The following is a 27370-nucleotide window of genomic DNA, read 5'->3' on the forward strand; positions in this document are numbered from 1 at the left end:
TTGTTTATGTGAGACTAATGTAACTGAGAGAAACGGATGAGACCTGAGTGACCACGGTTTCCCTGAAAAATGTATTATGTCATGCGCTCGGCTGCCCAGTCATCCCTGCCTTTGGGTAGAGATGAGGTACTGCTGGTTAGCCGGAGCAAACCTCGGATTAGGGCGACAGGTGTCACCTGTAGTGGGCCAGACTCAGTCTCCCACAACGCAGGCGATTCTGCCACTCAAAGCCCAGTAGTCTCATTAGAATAATGAGAGCCTACACGACAAGAGCAACTCTTTAGTACACTCCTGGACCTGTGGGTGTTTCAGAAGCAGGACTTCCTTCTTTTCCCCAGAAGACTGCCTGAGTGTGTTTACATTCCCCAAGAGGTGCCACCCCAGTTACTGGAACCTTGCTTAGCAGCAGCTGAGCTCCCCCTGTGAAAGAAAGTGAAATCCTGAAGTTTTTGGCTATTTGCCACTGCAAACGCGTGCATTCACACTGAAACTCTGAGGTCCGTGATGACCGTCAATATAAAGCTCTGGTGAACCAGACTGTTTGTGCTACCATGATGGCCAGTTGGCGTCAGATCTGCACTTAGCGCTACAGCAATGACAGCCCACAGTGACCACCAACAGAAAGCTCCATCAATGACCGTCCATATCACTCGACTGTCTCTACTTGCTATAGTGACAACAGTTTGTGCTGCACGACCTGCTCTTGGTGCTACATTGATGGATGATCATCCCCAACACTCTCCTTGATCTTCATGGCCTCCTCCACAGTGAACGGAACTTTGTGCGCCAGACTTTGAGAAGGTAATTTTTTCAGTGGGACTAACATGATCCCTGTATCCAGCCTAATCTTCATTGCAGCTGGCCTGAATTTATGACTTTGCCCCTAGTTTAGGACGACCAGATGGCCGCGGGTGGCATATTTTGCTTTTAGGCACTACATGCAAGTAAATCTTTGAAACTGCATATCTCTCTCATTCTGGTATAATTTTATTTATTTAAATTTACTCTTTCTCTAAATTGAATGGGAATTTTTTGTGTTGTGTTATCACTTTATTATTGTTTGTGTCCTGCATAAATACTTTACACAGTGCCTCTAAGATAAGCATGACTGCTATTGTGCCAATCTACCAGAGGGTTAAGCACAGGCTAATTTAGTGGCATTTGTGGTTCACCTTCACAAGGATTGTAGTTGTGGCTTCAGTAGGGTTTTCACCCCCCTCAATTAATAACCTGATTTCCTATAGCAAGTATGCTTATAGTGTAGGCCTACTATAGGATAAATTGGTTTTGTATGCATTTGAGGTGATTAAGTTATACAAGTCACTGTAGTTAAAATAGCATGCCCACAGGCAGTTCTAGTTAGCATTTCACTTGATGAAATACTGCATTTTTAGGTTTATAGTGCGAATAAAACTACACTTCCATGCTGAAAAAACTGGCATCCTGCTAAAGCGTAAACCCAGCCCAGTTGTGCAAACAAGACACAAAAGGGATATGACCACTTTATGTAAGAACAGTTACTACTGCATACCAGCACTTGCCAAAAGAAGTTGCATATGGTTTGTTACATAACAACTATTTACAAAGTTATGTACATTTAAACAGTTATCACAAATCCTACCAAAAAATAAAGGCCCTCATTATGACATTGGCGGTAAGTACCGCTTACCGCCATGCGGACTGCCGCCAACATACCGCCACCGCAGCGGATTACAAAACAACACCACATTGGACAATTTGAATAACACACACCTGGCACATATACACACCGCACTCACACAACTATAAAACACCCACCCACATTACCCACAACCCTTTACGAATACAAACAATTGCCACAAGAGAGATAGCAAGACCACAGACAAGACCACAGCCACACACCACCATCACCTACACACCATCCACGCACCTTACATCACACACCCCAACACATCACCCCACACACCCCCACCCACACCACTCACACTACACCCACGGCAACACAACAACACCCCAGGTTCTCTAAGGAGGAGCTCAGGGTCATGGTGGAGGAAATCATCCAGGTAGAGCCACAGCTATTCGGATCACAGGTGCAGCAGACAACCATTGCTAGGAAGATGGAGCTATGGCAGAGAATCGTGGACAGGGTCAACGCCGTGGGACAGCACCCCAGAACAAGGGATGACATCAGAAGAGGTGGAACGACCTACGGGGTAAGGTGCGCTCCACAGCAGCAAAACACCAAATAGCTGTAAAAAGGAATGGCGGTGGACCCCCACCTCCTCCCCCACAACTAACAACATGGGAGGAGCAAGTCTTGGCAATCATGCATCCTGAGGGCCTTGCTGGAGAAGGAGGAGAACTGGACTCTGTTAAGTCAACTCTCTTTTCCTATCACCCCCTACCTGAATGTCATCGCATACCCCCACCCTTGCCCTCACTCCCATCAACCCACCACCTCACACACACCCCACCATCACAACCCACCCTCGTCAATACCAAGCACTGCTTGTAACACCAATGCACGGACCCCCATCACAGACCTGCATGGACACCCAATACTAAAGCATGCACAATAGAGAAAATCACCTAGCCCACAAAATAACTACTCACACAAGGCAAAGCTGACAGGGCAATAAAAACCATAGAGGGCAACACACCCATGCACAAGATGACACACACAGACACAATAACACTGCATTTACATCCCCACAGGTCCCCCACCCACATCACCGGAGAGGAGGTGCCAGCAACATCCATTCCCCCCCCAGAAGAGGCCCACAGTGATGACAGCAGCTCTGGACGCCTGGATCTGGATGACCAACCTGGCCCATCAGGGATCTCCGGACAGTCGGTAACCCAGGCACAGTCCCATACCACCACAGAGCCTCCCCCTCAGGAAACACCAGCACAGTACCCACCCAGCGGGCCCATACCTCTGTCCCCAGGACACGTCAATCAGCAGTCTGTCCACCACTACAGGGACCCCAGGACACTCCACAAACACAGGATGATCAGGAACCTGGGGTCAGTGGCAGTGGGCACACGGTTCAAAGGACAGAGGCACAGGACAACAGGGAAGCTGGGAAGACTTCTGTGCGACAGGGGGAGGACAGGCCCAGGGAACCGACTCTCCAGGAGGCACTCATCAACATCCTGGGAGCATACCACCATTCCCAGGAGACGATGGGCCAGATACTGGACAAGTTGCAGGAGACCCAGCAGCTGCAGGAGGGACAGGACCTGGGGATCAGGGAGGACTTGAAGTACATAAACACGACCCCGGTCACCATTGCAGGGGTGCTGGCAGACATGGCCAACACCATGAGGGAGGCAAAGGCACACCAGCGGGCCCCTGACACTAACCAAACCGATGAACAGCCTTCCACCTCCGCTGCCGCTAGTGGACAGGCGGCCCGCCACAGGAACAACAGGCCACCAGCACCCCACCCCCTTCAGAAGGAGAACCACCCCGCAAACGGTCCCTGCGATCCAGGCCAACGCCAGAGACTATTGCCAAGACCCCCGCCAGGAAATAAGACTCTCCTGAATTGTCCCCCTTGTGTCCCACTCTGTCACCCTGTCCACCTTGAACTGCCATTGCTCCACTTCATATGCCCCTTTGGACAATGCACCTGTGATACAAATAGACTGGACTCTTACCTTGACATTCCTCTACCATCACCCCAGCCCATTGCACATCCCCCTCTACGTATTAGCACTTAAATAAACACAATTTGAGTAAATACAAGTATGGAGTCTGTTAAATGATTGAACTATGTATTCGTTTAACAAGCTTTAAAAATTGCAATAAAACTGTACAGTAATGTTTACATTGTAATGACCTGTAGCTGGCTGCAGTCAACACACCAGGAGCGATAGTGCGGAACAAATATCTTAAAATAGAGATGCCAAAGGGTACAGTAAGTGACCATAGAAGTGGGAAAATCGGCCTGCCAGTGACAATGTAAAACACAAAATTGACAATGTAAAGTGAAATTACAGTGTCTTACCTGTGTGTCATTGGAAGCATTGTTGTACTATAACACTTCTGTTGTCCTCATCCTCATCCATCCTCTGCCTCCTCATCTTGTCTGTCCACAGGGTCCAGTGCTGCCACACGCCCATCTCCAGCCTCCTTCTCCTGCAGAAAAGGCACCTGGCGACGTAAGGCAAGGATTTGCAACATACAGCATGCCGCGATGATCTGGCAGACCTTCTTGGGTGAGTAGTACAGGGATCCACCTATTAGATGGAGGCAACAAAACCTGGCCTTCAGGAGGCCGAATGTCCTTTCAATTATTCTTCTTGTTCGCCCATATGCCTCACTGTAACGTTCCTCTGCCCTTGTCCTGGGATTCCTCACAGGGGTCAGCAGCCATGAGAGGTTGGGGTAACCAGAGTCACCTGCAATTATCAAGGGACAACTGTTAGACACACACTAACCCTTAGGGCCCACACCATACCCACACACCAACACCTACTAGGTGGGAACCAGTACTCACCTATGAGCCACACCCTGTGCCTCTGGAGTTGAGCCATCACATATGGGATGCTGCTATTCCTCAGGATTAAGGCATGATGCACAGACCCAGGATACTTTGCATTGACATGGGAGATGTACTGGTCTGCCAGGCACACTATCTGCACATTCATGGAGTGAAAGCCCTTTCGATTTCTGAACACCTGTTCATTTCTCCGGGGGTCAGTGGGGGAGGGGCAACGGACAAATGCAATATGTGTACCATCTATTGCCCCAATAATGTTCCGGCTATGTCCCATTGCATAGAAATCTGCTTTCACTGTGGCCAAATCCTCCACCTGGGGGAAAACGATGTAGCTGTGCATGTGTTTAATCAGGGCAGACAACACTCTGCTCAGCACTATTGAGAACAGTGGCTGCGACATTCCTGCTGCCAAGCCCACTATCACTTGGAAGGAGCCAGTTGCCAGGAAATGGAGCACTGATAGGACTTGCACAAGAGGGTGGGGGGGAGGGTTGCGGGGGGCAGAATTCCGGTGGGCTGACGGATAGCAGATATCAGGTCAGGTTCCAATTGGGCACACAGCTCTGTGATTGTGGCCCTGTCCAGTCTATAGGTGAGGATAATGTGCCTGTCCTCCATTGTTGCCAAGTCCACCAGCAGCCTGTACACGGGGGATGTCTCCAACTCCTATTCATCCGCAGCAGTTGCAATCTAGGGGGCAAACGGTGAGCAGCTAGCGGCTCAGTATTCCAAACACTACACTGCACTGCATGTTGTGACTGTAACAGTATATTGTTGGATAGGCCCAAATGGTGCCTATGTGTACTGTGATGCAGTTAGGTGTCATGGCCTGCCCCCCCCCCTGAAATGGTGTCCACCTGTCCTGTATGGAGGGACAGGTGGAAATTAGGTAATTCTGCTGACGTTGTGCGCCGTTGCGGGAGGCAGTCGAGAACTGCAGTGCAACTCCTCATTGGATACCATTAGGCCCTATAGGTTACAGTGGCCAATGGTGATGTACGCCGGAGGTGACGGTACGCACCGCTGCAGACGTGACCGCCATGTTCTATCTGTTCACTCATTTACTACCTGACCTTCAACAGGAGAGGACCTACACTGCAAGTGCTGCTGTGACCTGTGTCTGGAACCGAGCATGCCTCGTGTCACTGGGGAAAGGGCCCCTGCCTTAACCGTTGCGGAGTTGGAGAGACTGGTGGACGGGGTCCTACCCCAGTACAGAATACTGTATGGACCTCCAGACCAACAGCTGAGTACACTGTGAGCACGATGCATGGGGCATGAATGCATGGAGTGCTGTGTGTGAGGGCCTCATGTAGGGGGGGTGAGAGGGTTGGTGGAAGGGCCCTGGGCAACGTGCTGCATGTATGGTGGGCAATGTCTGTGCGTAAGGGGAAGTGAGGGCTATGGTGGGCCATGAGTGTAACAGGCAGGACGGTCTGACTGATACCTTTTCCTATGTGTATTTCTCTGCAGGTCAGGGCCCATCAAAAAAAGGGCATATGGCGTGCAATCACCAAGGACAGGTGGACCCTGGGGGTCTACGGCAGGCTCCACCCACTGTCGGAAACGGTGGGAGGACCTGAGACGCTGGGCATGGAAGACGGCGGGGGCCCAGCTGGGGATGGCCTCCCAACGAGGAAGGGGTGTCCGTCAAACCCTGACCCCCCCCTGATAGCCTGCATACTGGTGGTGGCCTATCCGGAGATGGATGGGCGCTTGGGGGCATCACAGCAGCCGCAAGGGGTTGAGTACAGTGTCCCAATATACCACTTGCGGGTAATGGAGTGGCATCCGGGTGGGGGATGTAAGCCTGTGGGTGCCCCTAGGCCAGGCCGGACATTGCAGGGTAGGGCCCAGGTTGGGCAGGGTCTGATGTACACCTTCTCCAACCAAGCTAGCAAGTATCCACTACTGGGCAGGTGTCTGTGGGTCTCAGGTATGCTGCAATTGGCGTTACGTATTCCTGTCCATGGGCTGGTGACTAGCATTGTGACTGTTAGTGCATTGCCTAGTGCGTATGGCTGTTCCCTGTGTATGTGTGTCGTGTACGCTAATGGTGGTGTTGTTGCTGCCACTGACCAAGGGTATCTTTTGTTTCTTCTCCCCTTTTTGTTTTGTAACCCTGTCCTTATGTACCAATCATCTGGCGGAGGAGCAGAGGCACCAGTGACAGGGAGAGTTGCATCCCACAGCGCCCAGGTGGCCGAATCCCCCGACGGTGAGGGCACCAGTGGGACGGAGGGCAAGGGGAGCACCACGGCGGAGACAGGAGGGGACAGTTCTCACAGTGATACCTCCTCCGATGGAAGCTCCCTGGTGGTGGCGGACACCTCTGTGCCCACCCCAACTACAGGTGCAGCCCCCACCCCCCTGTACCAACACCACCCTCCTAGCAGTCCCTCAGCATGTTTCCCCTGCCGCCCACCCAGGAGGGTGGGCATCTCCTTCGCCCCAGGCACCTTAGACCCTGCCCCTGAGTGAGGAGGCTATTGAACTTCTGCGATCCATCTCTGTTGGGCAGTCAAGCACTGTGAATGCAATCCAGGGGCTAGAAGCCCATTTGCAACAAACAAATGCATTCCTGGAGGGCGTTCACTCTGGCATGGCGGCCCAACAGAGATCAATCCAGGCTCTGGCCTCCTCCCTGATGGCAGCCATTGTTCTTGTTTCTAGCCTCCCCCTCCAACTTCCTCTGCCCAGTCCCAGTCCCCTCAACCCCAACCTATCCCAAGCACACAGGCAGACCAGCATGCACCCAGGACAACACACAGGAGTGGTTCAGGCAAACACAAGCACCACACATCATCCCACAGGCACTCACACAAACAACATCCAGATGCAGACATACCAACATCCACTGCCTCCCCTGTGGCCCCCTCCTCCTCCTCGTCCACCTCCCTCCCAGTTGCGTCTACACTCACACCTGCATGCACTACATCCTCATCCACTACCACCATCACACCTATCACTACATGTCCTTCACTGGCAGTCACCACCCCCACATCCATGCACATGTCCCCTGTGTCCTCTCCCACTGTGTCTGTGTCCCCTCCTCCCAAAGTACACAAACGCAAGCACTCAGACACCCAACAGCCATCCACCTCACAACAGCATCCAGCACATGCACCTGCACCCAAACACAGCGGACAGACACTTCATACAACCACTTCCTCTTCCTCCACCCCCAAACCTTCACCCTCTTCCTGCCCCAATGTCCCTAAGAAGCTTTTCCTCTCCACCGTTGACCTCTTCCCTACCACTCCCCCCCCCCCATCCTTCTCGTCGGGCCAGGGTGGTCAGAACCGAGGCGAGCACCTCAGCCACCCAGTCCACGGCCACAGTAGTGTCGACAGCTACTGCAGGTGGGAGAGGATCTGGGGCACCAGGCAGCAACATTGACAGGGTGCCTGCACCAGGAGCATTAAGGAAGGGCAAGGAGGAAGCACCAGCTGGGACGGGGAAGGGCAAGGAGGCACCACCAGCAGCATCTAGGAAGGGCAAGGGGCAATCCCTGGCTGCTGACAGGAAGGGGAAGGGGCCTGCACCAGCAGGCAGGAAGGACAGGAGGCCTGGTAATGGGACTCATTTGGAGCCCCCACCACCAACCATGGTGGTTCAGCCGTTCGAGGCTGCAGGGGAAGGGCTGGAGCCTCCCCCCACAACTGCCAACAGCACCGCCACCAGCACCACTGCCAGCAGCAGCAGCCCCAGTTGGCAGCCGTCCTAGGCTACAGGGGATGGGCTTGAGCCTCCCCCGCCACTGCCAGCATTGCCAACCTGCACCGCCACCAGCACCACTGCCGGCACCGCCATAAGCACCGCTGCCAGCAGCAAAAGCCCCAGTGGGCAGCCATCCGAGGCTGCAGGGGATGGGCTGGAGCTTCCCCCTACCATTGCCAGCACCGCCACCTGCACCGCCACCAGCACCACGGCCAGCACCGCCATCAGCACCACTGCCAGCAGCAGCAGCCCCAGTGGGCAGCCGTCCGAGGCTGCAGGGGATGGGCTGGAGCCTCCCCCCATCACTGCCAGCACAGCCACCTGCACCCCCACCAGCACCACTGCCAGCACCAACACCAGCACCACTGCCAGCAGAAGCAGCCTCAGTGGGCAGCCGTCCCAGGCTGCAGGGGATGGGCTGGAGCCTCCCCCCACCACTGCCTGCCCTGACACCAGCACCGCCACTGTCACCACTGAGCACCTGTCACTGCCGGCGTCGTGTGTAGTCCTGCCTCCACTGGCTGTTGTGCGTCCTGGCCCCTGCAAATTCAGTGTGTCTGACACCCAGGTGAGAGACTGTGACCTTGCACTCCCCAGGATCTGCATCACAGAGCACAATGCCCCCTCCAAAACCAGTGGAAGAAGCCATCCACCCACCCCATACTCCCCAGGATGAAGCACACTGGGCACAATGCCCCCTCCAGAACCAGTGGAAGAAGCCATCCACTCACCCCATCCTTTCCAGGATGAAGCACACTGGGCACAAGGCCCCCTCCAGAACCAGTGGAAGAAGCCATCCACTCACCCCATCCTTCCCAGGATGAAGCACACTGGGCACAATGCCCCCTCCATAACCAGTGAAAGAAGACATCCACTCACCCCATCCTTGCCAAGATGAAGCACACTCGGCACAAGGCCCCCTCCAGAACCAGTGGAAGAATCCATCCATTCACCCTATCCTTCCTAGGATGAAGCACACTAGGCACCCTCCATAACCAGTGGAAGAAGCCATCCACTAGAGAGACCGTGGCCTTGCACTGCCCAGGACCAAGCAGTGGGCAAACCACCCACTTGAGAGACGCCCCCTGCAGTGTTCTCTCTGTGTTGTTGCAGGAGTGAGGTGGGACCTTGGCCTATGTTATGTGGCCCTGTGGCCCACAGACATTGAGGACTGGGCAGTGTCCCTACATTTGTACATATGTATATACGTTTGTATTTTGATGCACTTATTCATGTTATTTTATCGTATATTACACTCACTTTCTTCCAATCATTTTGTCCTTGCATTATTCCTGAGGAGTACGGGGTGGATATGTAATGTTTGTGCATCTGATTGTGTGTATGGTGTTGGGGGTGGGGGTGTTGTGTGTTGTGTGTGTCACTCTCTTTTTTCTCTCCCCTCCCTTGTGTGCTAGGCGGCAGTACTCACAGTGGTCGTCTTTGCCGGCGTTGGTGTTCATAATGCAGGAAAAGGTAGACTAGCATCGGAAATATGTGCAGCTCGGGCTCCATGGCGTCGTGGTTGTTCCCTGAGTCTCCAGAGGTGAGTCCTTTGACTTCTGTGTTCTGTATCCGCCGTGCTTTTGATGTCGTTGGTACCTGACCCGGAAAAGGTGGCGGATAGGCCTGCCATAATAATGTGGGCGGTACATTGTCTTCTGCCTGGCTGTTGGCGATTGCCGCCATGGTGCTTGTTGATACCGCCGTGGTGGTCGGTTTGTTAAAGTGGCTGTCTGTCTGAGCGGTTTCCGCCGTGGTCATAAATGCATTTTTGGTACCGCTGGATTGTTGGCTGTATTACCGCCGCTTTATCACCGACTGCTAGGGTTGTAATGTGGGCCATAGTCTTAGTCATGTAGCATGTAGATTTGTGATGATTATCAGACAAAAAATTACAACAACAAAAACAGAAAAGGCAAATAGGTGCTATGATTACAACCAACGTGGCTTACATGATAGAACCAGGAGGGTCAGCAATCTAGCTGTAAGAGTGATCAGGGCAACACTTGGAGACTTCCAGGAAAAATAAAATAGTGTTGGAGGGAAAAACAAGATGCTGGCAATACACCCATCTGTGCAGAAGTCAGAGTTCAAGCCCATCCGCCATCAGAGGTCAGAACCACGGACCATCCAGGAGTACTCCTCCAGGTTTGTTGATCTTCCTTTCCCTCTGTCAAACCCCATCCATGTATGTTCCATTCCTGTTCTGTGCCCAGGAGGGTCAGCACTAGCATACCTCAATCCGATACCAGGCGTTGTCCCTCCTGTGGAGGGGCACTAGACTGGCAGATCGCAAGGATATTCCCAGCTGCACACTACAGCATGCCAAAATTGTAGCAGCAGAGTTCTTGGCTGGCAGTGAAGGCCAAGACTCTGCTTCTGAAGGCAAAGATCATAGGACTCTTCAAAAGGCGCAGCTACAGCAGCTAGTTCGCTGCTGCACTGAAGACTGGAACAAGGAGCTCCTTTGCAGAGACTCCACAACCTCTCAGTGAACCGGAAGCTGGTGGATGGCAGGACATGCGACAGGCGTTAGGGTAGGTCCTCAACTGGATTCCGTCTAGGGAGCTTTGTAAAAGTGCTCCTTTCCCATCACCACTATCTTGAATTATGATTGGAGCTGCTTCTCCCACTCTCTCTCCTACCTCCCTACCTCCACAAAAAAGAGGGATGAGGTAGAGGCAAGGCTAGGGAAGAGCCGTGGCCAGTAATAGCTACCCTTAGCCCAGCCCACCAAATAAGTACTTGAAGGAGCTAAGAGGAGCTAGGAATCCTCCGAGGTCCATCTGATAAGTGTGTGATGGTACTATTACTGTCATACACATATTAATGGGGTTGCTTTAAAGAGAGCACTGGGATGCCTCATTCTGTAGTTAACCGGTGACCTGAAGGCACATCCAAACTCCTTACCAACATACCCAGCACCTAGAAGAATGTGCCCCTCAATGGGGAGACTAACAAATATGAAATCTTCCTTCCTCTCTCTGCCTTGCAAGAGATGCTCATTTTTCTGCACATCAGCTTAATCACTGCCAGAAAAGTATAACTAGTGGGATAACTAAATATAATCTAGGTGTTACTTGAAGCAAATCAGAAACAGCACGATGCCCCCATGAAGAGATCTGGTGTTCTCAGGATGCGCGTAAGTTCAAATAGCCCCGCGTTTGTTGTTTTTCTCCATGTATCATGCCACCTTCTTTTACATAGATCAAGTATATTTTTACATTTAAAAATAAAATAGAACATAATACGTTACCAAAGGCCGAACATTGTAAAATGTCATGAAAATGCCTTTTGTTAAAACTGAAATGGATACAAGTTTTTCATACAACAGCAAACAGCCATAAACTGCTTGCTACAATTGAACTGATTCCCAAAATATTGTACACACCACTGTGTAAAGTGTGTGCTAGATTTGGCATCTGTGAAGGCAAAATCCCATTTCACAATCACATATGGTGGGATTAGCCCTTACAAATAGGACTTGCATAGAAATTCTGCCAGTATCGTGACATTTTGGTGTGAGGAAACTATGACCAACTGTAGATTTGCAGGCATTAGTGGTAGAATCCACCACTTAAACTTGATGAACCCTTACAAGATTGGAAGTTTGTGGAAATGCAACATACACCTGCATTTAGTCTCCCATCCTGAAAATGTACTCCCGCTATGGGCAAGAGTAAATATGTTTCAGGGATGGAAATTGGTGAAGAAGGGATTTCTAGAAAGGGGACCAATATTCCCTACGGAGAACAAAAAAAGCGTCATAGGTAAAAATGATCTGTTGCATTTGACACCCTGAATATTGACTTACTTGGGTATTGGATACATCCTGTGGCTCAGGTATTCAATTTAGCACTACCCTGGTTCTGTTCATTTTATATTAACATACACAATGTGTCAAACTTGAAAGATTCTTATCATCTGAGGTCCCAGTCAATTGTGGGATCCATCAAGACATAAAGGTCTTTCTTTTCACAAATATGCTGATGAGAAGCAGATTTACCTATTTGTCAAAGGTACTTAGTAATTCCTTTGCCTTACGGCTGATACTAGGTGAGGTTGCTGCCTCGATTAACTTCTGTGGACTCAAATCAATGGACCTAAAACTTAAGCTCTGCTTTGGAGCTTCAGCCATAATGCTCAATCTACTTGATGCTGCCCCCCTAACTGCTCAGTGTAACTCCTGAAGCACAGATCAGTTGTAAGGTCACCATTCCTCACATTCAGGCAACTGAAGCAACTTATTGATTAAATTCTAAACTAGACTAAGAGCTCCAAAGGATGGTTGTTCTACTGAGACTGATTGTCTGAAATCTGTACTTAATGAAGCTTTAAGTCTCATGTTAAAAAAAGTTTGGCAGCACCTCTCATGGTCTGGAGATGCCACATTGGTTACTGACGGGCATGCATGTCATTTTAATGTTTGTTTGGTCTAAAAATGTACCTGTGGAGCTGCGTGCCCATATCTTCAGGGAAAAAAGTGCCTGGGACACTCCTCGCATGCTGCTTTAACATGAATATGGCTTTTTGTAGCTTCCATGCAGAAGTAAATGGAAAGCACAATGGTGGTTCTTAGTATTGGCATCCTGAAACTTGAATTCTTTGCATCTGGAAGTTAGAACTAAGGGCCATATGTACGAACACATTTTCCCATAGACACAGAATGGGTAAAACCCTTTGATACATCCGGCCCTAAGCCCCTTATACTTGGATTTAGAAAAGGGGTAAAACCTATCTGCTACAGATAAAAAACCATAGAGCTTAACTTTTCTTTCCTTTATCTGCCAGCACTGCACTGTAGGTGTTAACTGGATGGAGGCGCTTAGAAATAATTAATATGGTGCAGCAAATATTAATAATAAATTAACTAAATAAAAAAACGATCAAAATAACTGCTTATCCTCGGCATTCTCTTCCTGTAGAATTTCATGTCTACCAGTGAACACAAAAGTACAATGGGTGAGAATGTATTACATCCCCAGGTAGGTGACAAGATGTCTTTCACTAGAGTATCAAAGAGGGTCAGCGTAACCTCCTTTTATGTACCTGTCCCTGAGGATTCACTTTCCATGGAATGATTTCACATGTTGCATAGAAGGCCTCTCAGTCAATGAAAACGATCTTATTTCGAAACAGAAAGATTTGAGGCATTCAAGTCAGTTTGTCTTTTATACTCAAGCAGCCGACCTTGAATGGGAGTCAGTGGGTACGAGCTGTTGTTTACAGGGCTGAGAGGAATTTAATCTATTCAAGGAGTACGAACATTCTTCCTGAGAGCTAATGCCATTCATGGGGACTGACAACCCTCCCATTGAAGATTCCTGACCTCGAGAATGCCTCGTCGTCTACAGAATGCTTATGAATGCACAGAAAATGATCATTTCTGCAGAATGGTCTCTACGCAGTACTTGGCAGGGTGGTAAACAAACTCAAAGAGTGGGGCGAGTACATCCTTCCACGTTTCAGAGTGCACTAGCTTGATATACCTTGCAATAAAAGCAGACAGCTCTGCTAAAAATGCAGGAACCGCTCAGACTACATATATTTAATAATTAAGAGGGATGCGGAATCTGCTCTTCCATGGGGCATCAAACAGGAAATAATAAAAGCACTATACGGGTTAACACGTTGTTATTGCATGTTGATGCCGAGAGCTCCTGCAAGAATTAAATGCATGGCCTTACCATACGCTTAATCCCACGTTCACACATACACACGTACCCACACGATGACTGTCTCGAAGTAAAATGTCCAGAAAGCCAGTTTCAAAAACAAAGAAGGGGCGGGTGCGACAGAGGAAAGACAGGGGAGATGATGAGAACGCCGGGAAGAGAGCGAGAGAAAAAGCTAATGGTCACTACGGGGAAGGCGGATCTTGGCTGTCAGTTGGGAGCAACAAGTGGTACTGATGCCGTCTGGTACCGCAGGCACTTTCGCCAATGGTCATGCTTTAACAGCAGGAAAAAGAAGTACTCAGGTCTCTGTAGTTTGCACCCCTTTGTAATAAGTAATTCACACTCAGGATACTTAAGTTTAAAGTTTTATTGGGGAAGAGGTAATGTGCTTCTTCACTCCACGGAGGTCTCTCCAACTGTCACATACATTCCCTTTTCTACATTACAGAATCCCCCAGCCTCTGAGATTGCGGTTAGTATACTAGATACCACGTGTGGTAAGTATTTTAGATATTACATCTCTCCTCTCTTCAACAATATAGGAAAATAATCTTAACACAAAGAAAGGTAAAATACCTACAAATCAAGTTAAGAATACATGAGGTGGAGAAACTCCATATAACAAAAATCCATCTAACAACTTATTCCCACAATAAATTACACAGTAGTATGACTTGGCACCCGTAGGTCAGTTCATCCAATATCTTAATTCATTAAATAATTACTGAATTTATTAGCAAATAAAACATCCTGTAGATCCTGACATATTTACTTTTAATCCAGATGCATCACTATTGCCTGCAATCCTGTTATTGATATTATTTCCCTAGTCATTCCCTCCCAGAACATGTGAATTGTTCGGATTGTTAGGTGCGTTCACACACTCATCCCACATCCAATCATGTTTTGGGAAATGTTTACTTTACTTTTATCTTGTTTCCAGTTCACAATGTTGTTGCATCTTGATGTTCCACTGAAATGCCATACTCTCATATCACTCAACAGAGCAGATCTGGTATTGACTTCTTTCACTTGCAACGGCTCTGAAAATGTGCTGCTACCCTTCCTTACTCGAAGGCCTAGTTTCACTCTGACTCAGTCACCAAGTTCTAGACATACTGCCTTCACTTAATGTTTTTTCATTATAATACTCTTTGTACATTTCTTGCACCCTCTATAAGTTTCTCCTCACCACTGAAGGAGACCACTTCTTCACTCAACGGAGGTCTCTCCAACTGTCACACACATTTCCTTTTCAACATTCCAGGTTCGCTCAGCTCCATGAGCATGCAGTAAGTATTGTAGATACCACGTGAGGTAAGCATCTTAGATACCACACCCCTGACCTTCAAGCAGCCAAAGTCCTAACGTAAGAAAAACAAGTGCGCAGGGTCCCGAAAAATGTTCTTAGAGATCTGCCATCAGCACTGCCAAATGTCGGGATTGCTGAATGTCAATGTCTTTGTATAGTCTTTGTCTAGTCTTGATTCCACTTTATGTATTTTTCTTCCACCTACCTGCACTTTCCGTCGTTCTCACTCTTGCATGATCTTTTTCTTCCATCCTTTCGTCCCTTCATCACTATTTTCCTATCCTCCTCCTTCATCCTCATTTTCTGCCTTTTTCTCTATTGATCTGGGCCATACTTTAACAGCGAAAAATAAGTACAGGTATCCAAAAGTGATTGTTGGTGCGCACCACTGGAGCACATTAAACACTGTCCTAGCCCCGCAAATAGCAAACAGAAGGCCACCGAGGGGCTATGGGGTCAATGCTGTGAAGTCATCAGGAGTTACAGAGTGTGGAATTCTAACATCCCTGAAAGTTTCGGTTATTCGATGTCCATAGGAGACACTAAGGGGGTCATTACGATCCTGGCGGAAGGCGGAGAACCGGCGGAAAGACCGCCAACAGGCTGGCGGTCTTACCTTGTGGGATTATGACCATGGCGGTTACCGCCATGGTCATCCGCCGGTTCTCCATTCCGCCCGCCGTGCTGGAGACCTGGGTCTCCAGCCCGGCGGCCGTCACTATACCGCCGGCGGTATTTGCACCCGGCTTACCGCCGTGGATTTCCAGCGGTTTGAACCGCCATGAAATCCATGGCAGTAAGCACTATCAGTGCCAGGGAATTCCTTCCCTGGCACTGATAGGGGTCTCCCCCACCCCCCACCCCCACCCCGACTCCCTCCCCTACACCCCCCACCACCCCTGCCACCCCCGAAAGGTGGCAGGACCCCCCTCCCCACCCCGACCCCCAACCCCACATAACTCACACACACCCGACACGCATGCAGGCACCACCAACACACACACACCCCGACATACATGCCAACATTCACACACACAGTCAGACACGCACAACCACATTCACACATACACGCACACATCCATACAGACATACATGCACTCATTCCCAAACACGCATCACCCCCACAAGCATACACGCACTCACACACCCCCTCTACATACTCAGACGCACACCCCCATGCACGCACACAACACACAACCCCTCCATCCCCCTCCCCTAATGGACGATCGACTTACCTGGTCCATCGATCCTCCGGGAGGGGACGGGAGCCATGGGGTTAACTCCGCCGACACCACACCGCCAACAGAACACCGCCACGGCGAATCACAGGATGTGATTCGCTGGGCGGTGTTCTGTTGGCGTAGCGGTGGAGGTGGGGCAACCTCCACTTCCCCGCCTCCCGCCAGTATGGCTGTTGGCGGCTCTCTGTCCGTAAAGGGACGGAGGGCTGCCAACTGTCATAATAGGCCGAGCGGCAAACCGCCTGCACTGGCGGTCTTCCGCACGGCGGTCCGAGGTCAAAATGACCCCCCAAGTGTGAAGAGGAGATAGAGGGAGAAAGAGAGATAGCTATGAAAGATCATTAGGAGTTTGGGAAATGGAGAGAATTATATAGGAGAGACCAGAATACATTTTTAAAACTTCTGCCTACAAAAACAGAAAAACTGAAAAAAGGAATAATATTCAGATTAAAGTCTCCTCTGTCTTGGTAGTTTCTGCTGGCTTTAGACTCAAGAGACTACTTTGTCCTAGACTGAAGGGACTACTGACAGAGTTACCGACTCATTCATTCAGTCTTTGGTGCACATGTCCGTTGCCATTTCTCATAGTGTCTTGCTCCCAGGTGGCTCCTCATCTTTTTCAGAAGACAGAGCAGGGACTTCTGTCTCTCTTGCTTCCTGGACAGGCTGTCTCTCTCCTTCTTGAAGTGGATTAAACCCTGCGTAGAGCTGCTGAGTTTACCTTTCGCTACACACCAGAGCTATGAATGCACCTAGCCACTGTTGGAGAGTCCAGGTTCCACCTTCAGCACTTTGCCAGCTTTGGTACCCAATATTGTCTCAACATGGTTTGACCAACCATCCACCTTCCTGCCCCCATTACAACTCCTGCAGTACTGATGTCTCTCTCAGAGTCTCTGACTCTATGAACTTTAAATATTATCTGTCTCGATTTCTCAGTTCCATTTACAGCTAGAAAAGCCTACTTTTCCCATCTCACATCAGACAGTATATTGGTCTGCTAGAAGGCAGAGGGCCTCTCTTTATCTCCTCGTATGTTGGGAATATTGATTTCCATTTTGATGGCTGGTGCACCTGAAATAGTGGGATTCCTTTGCAATCAAACATGAAAAAGAGAGCAATATAGATCTATCTGGAAAAGCTTCACTCCTTTATTACAGTTGACAACAATTTCTCCAGGAAATTACCTAATGTATCTGCTGCCTACCTGTTTCTGGTAGTCGTGGCAGTTTTGTGAGGAAGATGCAGAAAGATTCCCGTGCTTCTTTTCTTCCTGATAATAAAGAGGACGGATTCAATTCAATTACAATTTTATTATCTATAAAAAAAGTTATCATTATATCTACGAACCATATCAAGAACATCTGCAATTGTATATATCATATTTAAAGAATGTGCAAAGAATGTAATTAAAACATAAATTAATTTTGTTTTAAGCTTGAAATACATGCCAACGTTATTCAAATTAAATATTATACCATATTTCTTGGGACATCTGAAACCTTTCAAATGGCTATATTGTACTATGTACAATTCAGAATTGTTGCTCATAGCATATATTTTATTTACATGTTCTGCCATTAGGAACTTACAGACTCTATGCATAACATATGCTTTCCATCTCTAAGAGGTTTAACAATCTTCCCTTAGGACTTTTGATGTTCTTCTGCTTATGTAGGGATGCAAGACATCTCTCCGTTGATTTACCATGCCACTAACAGAATAAATGTGTAAAAGAGATGGAAACTCAGTACCAAGTTAGCCCCTCCTCCTCAAAAACTAGCTCCTGCTTTAACAATCAATAGCATAATAAACCCTTGTAAGAAGCCATCACTTTCAACAGGATAACCATAATGCCCACTTCCATCTCAGAACATGTTAATATTTCTGTTGAAACTACACATTTGCTGTGTTTCTCCTTCCTCGGCTCTGACGCCTAGGATTAGGTACTCTATCTTCTGTTTGGTGCAAAGCAGTTTTATGCACGCTCCCCAGACAACCAACTCACTAAATACAAATCCAGCATTGAAGATAGTCTAGTATTTTGTCATATTCTCCATAATTGGTAGTCATGGGGAAATGGTGGGACAAGGATTTCCAATCAAATGCATGCTGATGGGTCATCACAAAGTATTCATGGAGTCTTCATCTCTCTCCTCCCAGAAAAGTGAAAGCTTGTCTGACATGAAAAGGTGTGACTATCTTTGGCAGGAACGCAGCACAAGTTCTTAACACCAGTTTGCTCAGTGTCCAAAGTATGGACATTGCACATCCTTGACAGTGGTGAGGGGATCAGGCCAGGGTTCTCCATATTATTGGAAGATGTCCTGCACCACCTCTGGGCGTAGCCGCCATTTGTGATCCGCTTGTCACGACTCACGTGCTGCTTGCGCCTGGAATTTGCAGATCTGGTGGCGTGGATCTTCAATGTTCGACTTTGGCCCAAAAAGGGGCGACTCTTTCTGGTAGCCACGGTGCTGTAGGCAATGGAGACGCCAAGAACAGACCGTGCCCTTCAGAAAATAGCGCCAGAGGGAAAAAAACCCTTAGGAAAAGGGGAAAAACCTCCAAACAGGAAGATTCCTGGAAAAAACAAGAACAAACAAACAGGAATCCAAAAGGAGCAAAGGTCAGGAAACACAGAATGCTGAAATCCAGAACCAAAAGGGGAGGAAATCAGGAGCGAAGACACTAACTGAGCAGAAAGTGTTGCAGCGCAAGGAAATGAAGAAAACACAGCCCTTATATACCAAAAGACAGGAAGTGACCCACAGGAAGTAAAAGGACACCATATTAGACAGGGAGAGGTACATAGAACAAAACAGAATAGAAACCATAGAGAATAGGGAACAATGAATGCTGGGAAGAGAAAGGTAACCTGGGAAGGGAAGAAGACATAAAAAAAGTACAACAAAAAGACCCCAGAAAGAAGAAAAGAAAGAGGACAAGAAGGAAGAAAGAAGAACAGGTAAGGGGGGTCAGGAGACCCCAGCAAGGCGGTGGAAAACGATAGAGCGAGGCCCCATGCAATGCCTAGGGCCTCGAAAAGTGCATGAAAGGCTGGGGGCGCGCCGCGTTTTAGAAACGCGCTGTGCGGCCCCAGCCGAACGCCCGGCTTGTGCCGAACATTCGGCTCGCGCCGCACCACGCGGCGCGACAGTAGGTCCCCCTCCCGAAGGGCCAGGTTTGAGAGGAAATAAACGGTGAAAGCGTTGAATCAGGCGAGGAGCGTGAACAGAAGATGCATCTTCCCAAGAGCATTCACTGAGAGGATAACCCTTCCAATGAATCAGATACTGAAGGCGTTTGTGAAAAAGACGAGAGTCACAAATTTCCTGTACTTCATATTCAGGAACATCATCCACGAGTACAGGAGGTGGACAAGGAAACTGACGTGAGTAAGGGTCAGGCACATAAGGTTTAAGCTGAGAAACATGAAAGACCGGATGAATCTTCCATGTATGAGGTAAGTGAAGACGGACAGTGACAGGATTGACCAACTGAAGAATACGGAAAGGCCCATAGTAACGAGGTGTGAACTTATTTTGAGAAAGACGTGAGGGTAAGAATTTGGAGGAGAGCCAGACTTTATCTTGCGGATGATAGTCTGGATTGGTAGCACGTCTCTTGTCAGCAGCCTTCTTCATATATCTCTTGGTATGTAACAAATTAGATCAAATTAGTCTATGGATTTGGAGAAGGCGTTTGGAGAAATAGGTAATAGCGGGTAGAGGAGAGTTGGATTGTGGAGAAGTAGGAAAAGAGGTAGGATGAAAACCATATGAACAGAAAAAGGGAGTGACCTTGGAGGCACTATGGACTGAGTTATTGTAGGAAAATTCTGCTATAGAGAGGTAAGTGTTCCAGTTACTTTGGGTAGAATTGCAAAAGCATCGAAGATATTGCTCTAGTCCTTGGTTCAGACGCTCGGTCTGGCCGTTGGTCTGAGGATGGAATCCTGAAGACAGGGCTCTATTAATATTTAGTGTTTTACAAAAATGCCTCCAAAATCGGGAAATGTACTGAGGTCCTTTATCAGATATTATGGTATGTGGAAGTCCATGGAGACGGAAGATATGATCAATGAATATTTGACTTAGTTCTTGAGAAGTGGGTAGCCTTTTCAGGGCAGTGAAATGAGCCATCTTCGTGAAAGAATCCACTGTGACCATGATGACCCGGTTTCCTGCTGATGGTGGGAGTGAACACATAAAATCAGTAGAGATGGTATGCCATGGGGCCGGTGGAACAGGCAAAGGCTGTAGTAATCCTGCCGGTCGGGTATGGGGTATCTTGATTTGGGCACATATGGGACAGGCCTGAACGTATCTTTCCACATCCAGCTTCCAGGTAGGCCACCAGAAAAATCGTGAAAGAAGTTCTTGTGTGGCCTTGATGCCTCTATGACCAGCTACAGGTGAATCATGGCACATTTGTAATGCCTTTTCTTGCACCTTGTTAGTGGGGAGGAATATCAGGTTTTGATAATAAAAATATCCTTGTTTCTTATGTATTAATGGTCTTAGATCTTCAATGTCGTGGTCCGATAGGTTGGCGTATTCCAGTTGTACTTCTTCCAGGAAAGACTGAGCCACTCCAATGATCTTACGGGGTTCCAGAAGATACTGAGATGAGGAAGGAGTACACTCTGGATATCGGCGAGACAGAGCATCAGCCAGAATGTTTTGAGATCCAGGAATATATGTGATAAAAAAATCGTACTGACTGAAGAAAAAGGCCCAGCGGGCCTGACGACTATTCTGGCATACAAAATTTCGTAAACATTGTAGGTTACGGTGGTCTGTCCTCACCTCAAATGGTTCCTTGGAACCCATCAGAAACTGTCTCCACTCAAGGCAGGCTGTTTTCAGAGCCAATAATTCCCTTTCCAGTACAGAATAGTGTTGTTCAGCTGTGGAAAGGATATGAGACAAGTAGAAAACAGGATGTTCAAGACCATCATCCTCTTGTTGTTGGAGTAAGACAGCTCCGATGGCTCTCTCAGAAGCATCAGTAACGACTATAAATTGTTTGGTGGTATCTGGATGTCTCAAGATGGGGGCTTGGGTGAAGACTCTCTTTAATTCTTGAAAGGCTGCTTCAGCCGCCTCAGTCCAGACAAACCCTCTCTTTAAATTTTCCTTTTTTAAGGTGTGAGTTATGTGGCTAGTCAGGCTGGCAAAGTCTAGAATGAATTGTCGATAGAAGTTTGCTAACCCTAGGAAACATTGTGTTTCTTTTATGGAAGAAGGAGAAGGCCACTCTAGGATAGCTTGTACCTTTTCTTGATCCATAGCTATGCCAGTGGGACTTAAATGATAGCCCAGATATTTGACTTCCGTCATGTCGAACTCACATTTTTCTGGTTTGCAAAATAGTTGATGAGCACGAAGTCTTTGAAGAACTTGTTTCACATGGGAAGAATGGAGTTCAGGATTTCTAGAATAAATAAGAATATCATCTAGGTAGATCACGACTGTCTGATTCAGAAGGTCTGAAAACACTGAGTCCATAAATCTCTGGAAGATTGCGGGGGCGTTAGTGAGGCCAAACGGCATAACCCTATATTCAAAATGGCCAAATGGAGTCCTGAAAGCTGTCTTCCATTCGTCGCCTTCTTTTATGCGTAAAAGGTGGTAAGCTCCTCGTAAATCTAATTTAGTAAAACGTTGAGCCCCTCTGATAGCTTCTAGTATGTCCCTGATGAGAGGCAAAGGATAACGATCTTTAATTGTTATTTTATTCAGACCTCGAAAATCCAGGCAAGGACGAAGATCCTTTGTCTTCTTGGGCACAAAAAAGAGAGGAGCCCCAGCCGGAGACGACGATGGAACAATAAGACCACTCTGTATATTTTCGTCCAGATACTCTTTTAGAACTTCTCTTTCGGGTTCCGTGAGAGAGTACATCCTCCCAAAAGGAACAATTGTGCCGGGTTCCAATGGAATAGCACAATCATATTCTCGATGTGGAGGTAGCACAGGTTTCAATGGTTTTTGGAAAACATCCTGAAACTCCAAATAGTGGTCTGGGACCCCTTGGACCGTATTAATGGACATACCAGTGGCACCTTCAGTATCTAAAGATCTTTTCGGAGACCAATACTTGTCGGAAGTAAAACAGTTCTCATGACAAAATTGCGAAGACAAAGAAACTGTCCGGGTTACCCAATTTATATACGGGTTATGTCTGATGAACCACGGAATTCCAAGAATGATGGTATGGTTGGGGGACGTGATAAGATCGAAGGAAATGTGTTCTTGATGGTTTCCCACCTGTAGACTTAACATCAGGGTAGTGGTGTCTACAGGACCCGAGGATATCAAGGATCCATCCACGATGTGTATCTGTTCGGGTACTTCTTTTGCTTGTGTAGGAACTTGGTGAGCAGCAGCCCACGTCTTGTCCATGTATATACCACTAGCACCACAATCTAGTAATGCCATAGTCTTTTCTTGACGACCGTCAGGAAGTTGTAACAGGACAGGAAAAATGAACAAGGCGGTTGTATTGTCATTAAAGGAGCTGATGGAAGGTATAGCTGTAGATCCCGTCCCCTCCCTTCTTACAGAGGACGGGAGGTGGCGTTTCCCGAAGGCCTGGGCGGACGTACAGGACAGGTACGAAGCATGTGACCAGCAGAACCACAGTACAGGCACAACCCTCTCTTGCGTCTGTCTTCTCGTTCACTAGCAGAGAGCGGACCTCGGGTAGTATCCACCTGCATGGGTTCCCCTTCGATGTCTCTAGCAGGAGTGCGAGGTTCCTCGGAACGCTGTAGGCAAGCTCGTGAGCTACTTGGCTGGGAAAACCCTCTACTCCTTTTCTTTTCCGATCTCCGTTCCTGAAGACGATATTCGATGGACAGTGCTTGATCCATCAGGCCACGAAGCTCTTCTGCTCTGGTAGAATGTACTAGTTCATCCTTTATTTCTTCTTTGAGTCCTCTACGAAATAAAGTTACCAGAGTACGTTCCACACAAGTGGTCTCTGCCGCCAGCTGACGAAAACGGGTTATATATTGCAGGACGTCTTGCGAGCCTTGTTGGATGTCACATAGGGCTTCTTCAGCAGAGGCTTCCAATCCAGGACGGCTAAACATCTGTTTGAAGCGACTCACAAAGGTGGAATAGTCCGACAATACCGGGTCGTTGGAGGACACCATCGGGGTTGCCCAGGCCAAGGCTGGACCGGATAAGGCACTGATAAGATAACCCACCTTGGTCCTGTCGTGGGAGAATTGGGTAGGTCGGAAGGCGAAGTACACTGTTAATGCATCCAGGAACTCGCGAAGCTTGGTTGGTTCACCAGAGAAACAAGGGGTGGAAGCGGAGATAGTTGGAACATCACTGGTGCGGAGAGCCAAAGCCTGTCGTAACGCAGCATTTTCATTGCGTAGTTGTTGCAATTCCTGAGCTTGTTGCTGAATCGTGGTCAAAAGAGATTGTTCCGGATCTGCAGCAGCCGCCACTGAGTCATCCATGGTGTTTGAGGACGTCGGAATGGTTGGGCGCTGCAATCTGTCACGACTCACGTGCTGCTTGCGCCTGGAATTTGCAGATCTGGTGGCGTGGATCTTCAATGTTCGACTTTGGCCCAAAAAGGGGCGACTCTTTCTGGTAGCCACGGTGCTGTAGGCAATGGAGACGCCAAGAACAGACCGTGCCCTTCAGAAAATAGCGCCAGAGGGAAAAAACCCCTTAGGAAAAGGGGAAAAACCTCCAAACAGGATGATTCCTGGAAAAAACAAGAACAAACAAACAGGAATCCAAAAGGAGCAAAGGTCAGGAAACACAGAATGCTGAAATCCAGAACCAAAAGGGGAGGAAATCAGGAGCGAAGACACTAACTGAGCAGAAAGTGTTGCAGCGCAAGGAAATGAAGAAAACACAGCCCTTATATACCAAAAGACAGGAAGTGACCCACAGGAAGTAAAAGGACACCATATTAGACAGGGAGAGGTACATAGAACAAAACAGAATAGAAACCATAGAGAATAGGGAACAATGAATGCTGGGAAGAGAAAGGTAACCTGGGAAGGGAAGAAGACATAAAAAAAGTACAACAAAAAGACCCCAGAAAGAAGAAAAGAAAGAGGACAAGAAGGAAGAAAGAAGAACAGGTAAGGGGGGTCAGGAGACCCCAGCAAGGCGGTGGAAAACGATAGAGCGAGGCCCCATGCAATGCCTAGGGCCTCGAAAAGTGCATGAAAGGCTGGGGGCGCGCCGCGTTTTAGAAACGCGCTGTGCGGCCCCAGCCGAACGCCCGGCTTGTGCCGAACATTCGGCTCGCGCCGCACCACGCGGCGCGACACCGCTAGGCATCACCAGCTGAGTTTGCCCACTCGGGCATTCAAAGATCCCGGCAGTTGATTCATGACCAGGAAGATACCCTGGAGACCTAGCCAGTTCCAGAGACACAGAGCATCCTGGTACAGGAACCCACAACACCCTGTTAGTTGCAGTCCCGAATGGTGGTGGTGTTGTCTGTGAGAATCTGCACCAGCCTATTTTTGATGGTTGGCAGTATGGCCTTCAACACTAAGTGAAACACCAGCAACTCTAGCAAATAGATATGGAGGCATGTTTGTATCAGAAACCAGAGTACCCTGGCTTCCACTTCTCCCAAATGACTTCCAGATCCAGTAGTGATGAGACAATCACCACTGTCAACACTGGTCCATTTTTGATCAAGCAGCCACCTCGCAGACCTTTTCAAAGTTCCCTTCAAACTCTGAATGGAATCTGACAGGTTCCTCTGGTACTAGGCCCAGTGACACCTCAGATCAAACTACAGAGCTCTCATGTGTCATATGGCATGCTTGGCCAGTGGACCCAATAAGAAACAAAGTCATCCTCATTGAGATCCAGGATAAAGATTAAAACATCAGGATCATTGTTCAGATTTTCTGGATTTGTTGACTCAGAGGGTAGGCCTAAAGGGTACACCATATCCAGGATGAATCTGATAAAACAAAGCCGCTGGAAAGGAGTTAGTTGTGACTTCGGTAGGTTGACTGAAAACCCCAGCAATGCAAGAAATGTTGTTGTAGCCTGGAGGTGGTCTACAATCAACAATGGCAAACCTACCTTCAAAAGCAGGCTTTGAAGTTGTGAACGACTAGTACCCTTGGTCTCTGAAGATGGGCAGCGACCATTGCAATCACCTTGTGAACACCAATGGAGCACTGGTGAGGCTGAAAGACAGCACAACAAACTGAAAATGATCATGGCCCACTTTTAACGACAGACAGCAACCTGCAGGATGGTGATATTAAAAAGGCAACCTTCAGGTCCAACTCCACCATCCAGTCTCCGGGACCCAGACAGAACTTGGGCCAGTGCAACAGTCTTGAATTTGTCACAGTAAGGCAATGGGAGGGCAAATATCCAAAGTAGGACAAAGGCTTCTGCCCTTCTTCGGCACAAGGAAGTACATTCAGTCCCCACTTTCAAGGCCACTACATTCTCGATAGCTCCTCTGGCCAAGACAGCCTGCACCTCTGGACAGATGGTCCTCCTAAAGCTGCTCTGATGAAAGTGGCAGATATGCTGTGTTGAAAAGGAATAGCAGAGTGTACCACAGTTGGATGATATGAAGGACACACCTGGTGACTTGATACTCTGCAACCCCCGAGGAAGTGGTGGCCCCTGCCTCGTGCAGGGTGGTTGTCTGCCCCAAAAGGTGCATTTAAGTGATTTTGAAGTTGTTGTCGGAGGAGCAGGAGATTGAGATGTGCTGCTCATGATGGCCTGGTCATTATCTGTTAGGGTAATGATGCTGACCTCTAAAGGGCTGGGAAGCTTGTTGTGTGGGCACGGGAGCCTGGTGCTGCAGGTACACCAAGCCCCTTGCATATTTTTAGAAAAGGGTGAAAATGTTGGGGAGATTGCCGAACTGGTGCTGAAAGACCAAAGGAGTGCGCCATGACTAAGCTTTCTTTAAAATGATCTAGGGCAAGTCCAGTTTTTCATCAAACAGACAGGAACTGCCTAATTACATGTTTATTAGGGGTGCCAAGATGTCCCGAAGAAGCCTGTATCACACTTGTCGCAAGAGCTGGCCTGGACCATCTGTGGTGTCTAGGCCTGATCGGATGACAAACTTAGCTGTATCCCAGCTATCCTAAATTGTTTGGACCATGAAGGCCCATAAGTCTTCTTATGAATTGCTCAGACGATTGCTCGTACAATCTCACCAACTATATCCTATTCTCTTACCAAACATTTCCATACATCTTGTCTGGAAAAGTAGCTGAAAAGGAATTAGGGTTCACTCTGCTGCTGGATGCCTACACCAATAAACTGTAAAGAACTGGATAAGGAGTATAAATATCAGGGTCACTCACATTAAGAGAGGGGCAGTGTTTCAATTTTTCCAATAACATACCCTAGAGGCAGTGTTGCTCCAAGAAACACACTTACAGAGTCGCAACTATCAATTCCTTGCTACGACAGGGCACTCCCTGCGGGTTATACTAGAGATTGTAGGGGGTGGCTATCCTTCTACATAAATCCTTACCAATGGCTATAACTAAAGTCACACAAGAAACACTGGGTAGATATATTCTGTTAGAGGGCAGGATGGATAGCACCGCCTGCAATGTATTAAGTGTCTACATTCCCCCTGCGATGCACCAGACTAAACTGAAAGTCCTAAAGAACTTGGTAGCAGCTCTTCCTCAATTGAGGACTCAGCCTCAGAGATGCCTGTGGAGTGTGGCACTCCGACGACTTAAACTTCATTCACACTCAGCCGCACATGGATCGCTGTCCCAAATTGATTACCTGCTCCTGTCTGAAAGCAACCTCCTTCACTGCTCTGGGTCTCGAATTCTGCCCATAAGGATATCAGACCATGCACCAGTCCTACTCTAATTTGACACATCACCTAGAGGCACCCGCTCTATGTGATGGCTTAAATCCTGGTTCT

The 27370-nt window shown here is 48.3% G+C and overlaps 1 protein-coding gene across 6 annotated transcripts in view; it reads right to left on the bottom strand.

Annotated features, from left to right (window-relative positions):
• The window catches only part of ZBTB20 (zinc finger and BTB domain containing 20), a 4633203-nt gene that overhangs the window by 732821 nt on the left and 3873012 nt on the right, over nucleotides 1–27370 (bottom strand). For all 6 annotated transcript variants that reach the window (XM_069202644.1, XM_069202647.1, XM_069202646.1 and 3 more), the window contains one exon: nucleotides 17646–17711. The gene's annotated coding sequence lies outside the window, so the exon portion shown is untranslated. The remainder of the gene's footprint in view (nucleotides 1–17645; nucleotides 17712–27370) is intronic.

This window comes from Pleurodeles waltl, chromosome 8 (assembly GCF_031143425.1).
Source record: "Pleurodeles waltl isolate 20211129_DDA chromosome 8, aPleWal1.hap1.20221129, whole genome shotgun sequence".
Lineage (NCBI taxonomy): Eukaryota > Metazoa > Chordata > Amphibia > Caudata > Salamandridae > Pleurodeles > Pleurodeles waltl.